Here is a 5,636-nt window from a genome sequence, read left to right as displayed (position 1 = left end):
AACAGTATTATATAGCAATTTTCTGTAAATAATCAAACACTATAAAATGGTAGTTTTGAAGTTTAGAAAATACTATTTGCATCACTTTGAACACAGTGGACAGTGTGAAATTTGGTTTAAAAATGACTCAAGTAAAATTAACAGAACATTGCTTCTAATGGAACAGGAAACTATTTAGGCTACTCTTCAATAAAACCTCCAAACTGTAGCACGCAGTTGTAAAATGCACAGTTTTTCTCTGTTTGCATAAGTGACTGTGTGGGGGGGGGAAGAAACAGTCCATCTGGATTTTATCTGATTAGAGAGGAGCAATGTGAAAAGGGGTCTAATCTAATAGTCCATTCATCAGTCAGACAAAATCAAGTCTAGTTGTCAGAAGGCAGAGTTCTGAGGAGACAAAACGAGTACAATGAAATACAATCAAGAAGACACAGGGAACACTGCTGCCATTACTGCTAACACCAGGATAAAAAGAAAGTGACAACTAAAACCAAAATTGTGGAGAGAGAAGTAAAAAATCAACAAAAGAGAAGGTAAAATAGACACACGCATGCACACAAAGCATCGGGGTCAGCAGGATGTCTGCATGCCCCACCAATCTAAGGACTGTGGTCAAAGGGCAGAGACGCAGGCAGCCATATGTCCCCTGTTCAACCTCTGCGGTCCTTGCTGTAGGACAAATTCCTCTGCGTTTGTGCACAGAAACGTACACACAAAAAGACKAACTGGGCACAACAGTCTGGGTCACGCTTTGTGTGTCCTTGCCAAGCATTGGCCTTGCATATCACATGTCCTTTTATGCATAAATATGCATTTGTGCAGCAGTAGAATTTGAGATGATGCAGCAGTGTTAAAATGGAAATTCTCAGTCAGCCTTTCTATMTTTCTGTGCAACATTCATAGGAACATATGATTTTTAAATCTTTTCACCTCCATGCCATTATTGTCARTTTAATTCAGTTTATTTATATAGCTCCTATAAACAACAAGTCATTTTAGGGAACTGCACAAAAACATTCACAAAATGACAAAAGTTATCTGTCTGAAGAAGCCAGCAGATTGTCTCGAATCATCACTTTGTCACAATCTCTCATCCTGAGAAGCACATTGGCAACAATGGATGCTCCCTGTATCGTTGAGGGCTATTCCAGCAGAGATAYTGTCAATCTTTATAAAATGTTAATTTCATTTCCTTTTTAGTATCTTTCTATTTTTGTTTATTGTTTCTGTGTCAGGTTATTAGGTTTAGTCAAAAACTCACCTCTTCTACATTTATTCCTCATTTTGTCTATTATTACCAAGTTTATTGGGATGTGAAAATCCTGAAGTGAGAATATTATCTTGTTGTAGCCTTTTCATGTRGCAAAACCTGCCATTTCATTGTCCCTCCCCACCAGAAAAAACAAAAGCAACCCAGAACAGAGGCTAGACCAGGTACATTATTCAACTGAATGGTTTAGTGTTAATTTCTGGTTGGAACCAAGTGAAGYGCCAAAAAGTCAATGAAATGAGACTTTCTAGAAGAAGTGTAAGAAGTGTTAGAAGAAGTTTTGTAACCGCGTTGGGTTTCCAGACACCCCCTCTGGCATTTCTTTTTCTCCTGGGGGTACTCGCTGCTTGCATGCTTCCCTGTCGTCTGGGTAACTTGTCTCCTCGTCCCGTCTGATGACCGATTGCCTTTTTTTTAAACAAGTCAGCCCGTTASCTGATTTATAATCAAGGTTTGGCCTGGCTTCCCTCCAAACAGGCCTCAAAGTGTCCCTGACTACAGAATAGAGGTGGGTGATACTGGGAACTTTAGTATCGATCTGATACCAAGTAAACACAAGGCTAGTATCATCAATGCCGATGCCAATTCCAATACTTTTTACTGAAAATTCCATGATCAATAAACTATTTTGCTMTTTTGTCTTTAGTCAGTTATGATAAAACAACAGGACAATGATTATAGACAAAAAATGTTTTGTATTAACTRTACAACAATATAACACAATGTAACAGTATAAAAATAATAAAACAATTCCACTATTATCTACTACTACACAGTTAAGACAAATAGGCACAAAGTAAAATAATGAAAAAGGCAACTATGTAACAAAAATGTATGTCAACAACACAACAAAAAATATCTTCCATTGCATGTTGGAACAACGTAAAGGAGGGGTTTCTGTTAATGATGAACTCCAAATGATTTAGTGACTCTGCATCACTGATTTAATTATTCACCTTATTTGTCAGTAGTGCAAATAAAGTGTAAACAAAAGTATCACTGTCTTCATGCTAGTATTGATTCGATGCTACCGTAATCGGTATCTTTACTATTGATACTTAGTATCATAATAGTAATAATACTTACTTACTATTGATCAATACGCTAACCACTACAACAGAGACAGGTTTTAGTGTCCCACATAAAGTGCTGGATGAGGTTTGACAACAACCACAAGAGGAGGTTTGGTGTGAGTCAGCTTTCCAGTGACTTAAACTGTGCTCCGAACTAAGTCTTGTTTGTTGTGATGGTCTCATCCTATCTATACTGTAAACTGTTAATGCCAAATACATGTAGCTGTACTTAATAACTTACAAATTGCCATCCATCATGGTATAATAAACAGTCTTGATGATGTCACTCTAAGAGCTTGATAAACTAAAAAACCAATCACATTTTACATAGATACAAGTAAAGAAACTAAACACGTTAGAAGCTGAGTAACAATCAAGCAGTCTAACCATCTCACTCTGCAGGCAATAAAGCAAGCATTTCTTTCAAATAAAAGGACATAGCATAAAGGTTGAGATTAAAAATTATAACATGATAATTCCTCTATTGGCTAATTAGGGCTTCTGCTTGGGGAATACCACAGCATGACACACAACACCCCAGAGAAACAACCCTAAGATGCACTAGCAGTCACACCTGGAGAGATTCTAAGAAAAATTAGGATTCCTTATGTCGTGAGAAAAAAATCTGAGTGGAAAATGCAAAACAGTAACTTCTAAACATCCTGTTATGGGTAAAATAATAAAATAAAAAATAAAAAAGAGAGGAAATGTAAAAAATGAGGAAAACCTGCCATCCGTTCATTCATTCATTCTTTCCTGCCTTCTTACCTTGGATACTCTGCAGCCAAGCTGTCGCTTGCCACGGCACCAGATTCCTACTTGCCACGGCACCAGATTCCTACTTGCTGGCCATGGCAGAACAAATGATGGTAAATTGGAATGAAATTGTCTGTCCACCCAGCTCCCTCGTTCCTTTCCCCTCCTCTCCTTAGCCTCCTCCTGGTCCAAAGTGAAGCGTGAGAGAACGGTCAAAGAGGCGACAGCAGCAGTGATTCTGTCTCCATCGGTCCACACACTCAGTCTCCTCTTAATTAGCTTGTTCCAACAACCGGCAATGACTAATAAATCAAGTGGCTGAAATCACCGCCTGAGATTCATGCATCCAGTGAGAGGACACTGAGCAGAGGGAGAGAGTGCAGGGATATGTGTGTGAGGGAAGAAAGAGTGTGTGTGTGTGTGTGTGTGAGAGAGAGAGAGAGAGAGAGAGAGAGAGAGAGAGAGAGAGAGAGAGAGAGAGAGATACAGTGATTGAGAGCAGAGCGAGGGGGAGACAAGGGGAGGGAGCGCATTATGTGTGTCAGCTCATTTGTATTCGAAGCTTGTTTTGCCTTTTTTCCATCCATCTCTCTATCCAGTCCCCTTTCCTTTCCTTTGGACCTGAACTACACRTCTGAAGGATGATAGAATTCTGCAGCTGAGTATGCGGGAGGGATGTGGAAAAGAAGGCTGAACATGTGTATGTTCGGCTGTTGCTCGACATGGGTGCCTACAGTGCTGCTTGCTCTGGAACTGGGTTAACGACGTATGGCTACTGATGTAGCTTCTCTGGAACACTCGTATCATTGCAGGTCAGACTCTGTACCACAGGGAGGATTACGTGAAAGGTTTGCCACTGTACTTGGACTGCAGTTGTTTTCTATCCGTTCAAGCACTGTATGAACACAAAAGGTGATTAAAAGTTTGCAGGTGACTAATTCTGCTCATGAAACAGCTTGGACAGGTATTTTTGGTTTACAGATTGCAAAGTTTCAACGCAGACTGACTTATTTGAGCAAGCATCTCTCCCATAGTAAAAATCTTGAGTGTATTTAGAGTTATGAAAACCTGTGCCAGAGGGTTGATGCTGAGAGCTGAGAGCATGAAGTGAGCTACAGCGATATATATGTTTTGAAGAAAACTGTACTGAAGTGACACATTTACACCAACCAGATGAACTGCCATTCCAGATGATGCAACAAAGACTTTTTAAAAATGGGATACAAATATTAAAGGACAACAAACTTCAATACAATTTGTCAACAGTTACCACCATGTTTTCAATCACATTGGACAAATACTCAATACTGTTAAAAAATAAGCAATGTCCGTTACCCTTTACCTGTTCAGATCTAACACCAGTTAATAATAATGACGTGAATATTTGAGTGAGCCATACAAAATAATCCCGGACACGGCTGTGGACTGATTAGCTTTTTTGCCTCCGACAGACATCAGCTAAACAGTGCCCATACCCTGGAAACACTAACAAACCTCTTCGCATTCTGACTCCGCCTCATGACATATGTTAAAAGGGACAAGCTACGTCTACACCGAGTCAAAATGTCAGACATTATTCCTCACCCTAATGTTTAATCATGGTTCTTATACTGTATGTGTTGTTTTAAATCAGACATGTATCTAACTAAAAGCCTCCTGAGTCTGTGAGACCCTGATCAAGAGTCCCACAACCCAGTCTGCACATAAAATCATCAACTAAATCAGAGATAACACATTATAAAAATATATCACTGTTCACCTAATAAAAGACTATACAATGTGTAGGGTCTTTAAAAGTCAGTAGTAAACAACCCCAATAAATTTCTTCAATTCCCCCTTTTCACATGACAACCAATAACCTACTTGACCTGTTAGAATGTAGCCTGGTTAAAACAAGTGTTCTACACTTTGCTTCGTGCAGAGGGTCTGGACCATTGGCTAAACGATTGCTTGCTGGAGGTGTGAACTCTGCTGAAGTTTAAAATAATTGGATCTGATTTTATCTAATTGAGCTAACATTTGGCCTATTTGGACTATAACATTTGGAAGGAAGCTAAGCTAAGAAGCTAACCAGAAATTGCATGCGCTCTAAACAACCATTCCCTAGTCAAACCAAATGAGCTGGCTGTGCTGCAGACTTTGCGAGACAAACTTAACTTAATTTCGAAGTGTTGTCAACATGGATTGAATGGCTTCATTCACTTCCTCTGCTGCCATTGCTAAACTACAAGCAGACTAAAACCGCACATAAAATCTACGTCATCGTTCACAACCCCTCCTTCTGTTCGCTGATTAGCCCAGTGGAAATTCTACCAGAGAAATCCATGTCAATGGGAGAAAACCCAGACAAAGAAGAGAAAGGAGATTAGAATMAATCGGAATTGCATAGGAAGGCCAGGCTAGAATGTGGCAAATTTGAAAACCCTTATTCAACCTGCAATGCTCTTGTACTCACCAAAAATCTTTTTCCTATGTCCCCAAGACTCTTTTCAGTCTTCTCACCATGGTCTATACATCAAAAGCCAAGTCCCACAACA

General features: G+C 39.5%; 1 protein-coding gene across 3 annotated transcripts in view; it reads right to left on the bottom strand.

The window, feature by feature from the left end:
• The window catches only part of plppr2a (phospholipid phosphatase related 2a), a 66,460-nt gene extending 62,939 nt beyond the window's left edge, over positions 1-3,521 (bottom strand). For 2 of the 3 annotated variants that reach the window (XM_014008837.1, XM_014008835.1), the window contains exon 1: positions 3,112-3,520. The gene's annotated coding sequence lies outside the window, so the exon portion shown is untranslated. Of the gene's footprint in view, positions 1-3,111 lie in introns of all 3 variants that reach the window. The other variant, XM_014008834.1, reaches the window with a different exon arrangement.
• Positions 3,522-5,636: the final 2,115 nt, after the last annotated feature.

The sequence above is a fragment of the Austrofundulus limnaeus genome, unplaced genomic scaffold (assembly GCF_001266775.1).
Source record: "Austrofundulus limnaeus strain Quisiro unplaced genomic scaffold, Austrofundulus_limnaeus-1.0 Scaffold53, whole genome shotgun sequence".
NCBI classification, from domain to species: Eukaryota; Metazoa; Chordata; class Actinopteri; order Cyprinodontiformes; family Rivulidae; genus Austrofundulus; species Austrofundulus limnaeus.
This window is presented reverse-complemented; position numbering and strand designations above follow the sequence as displayed.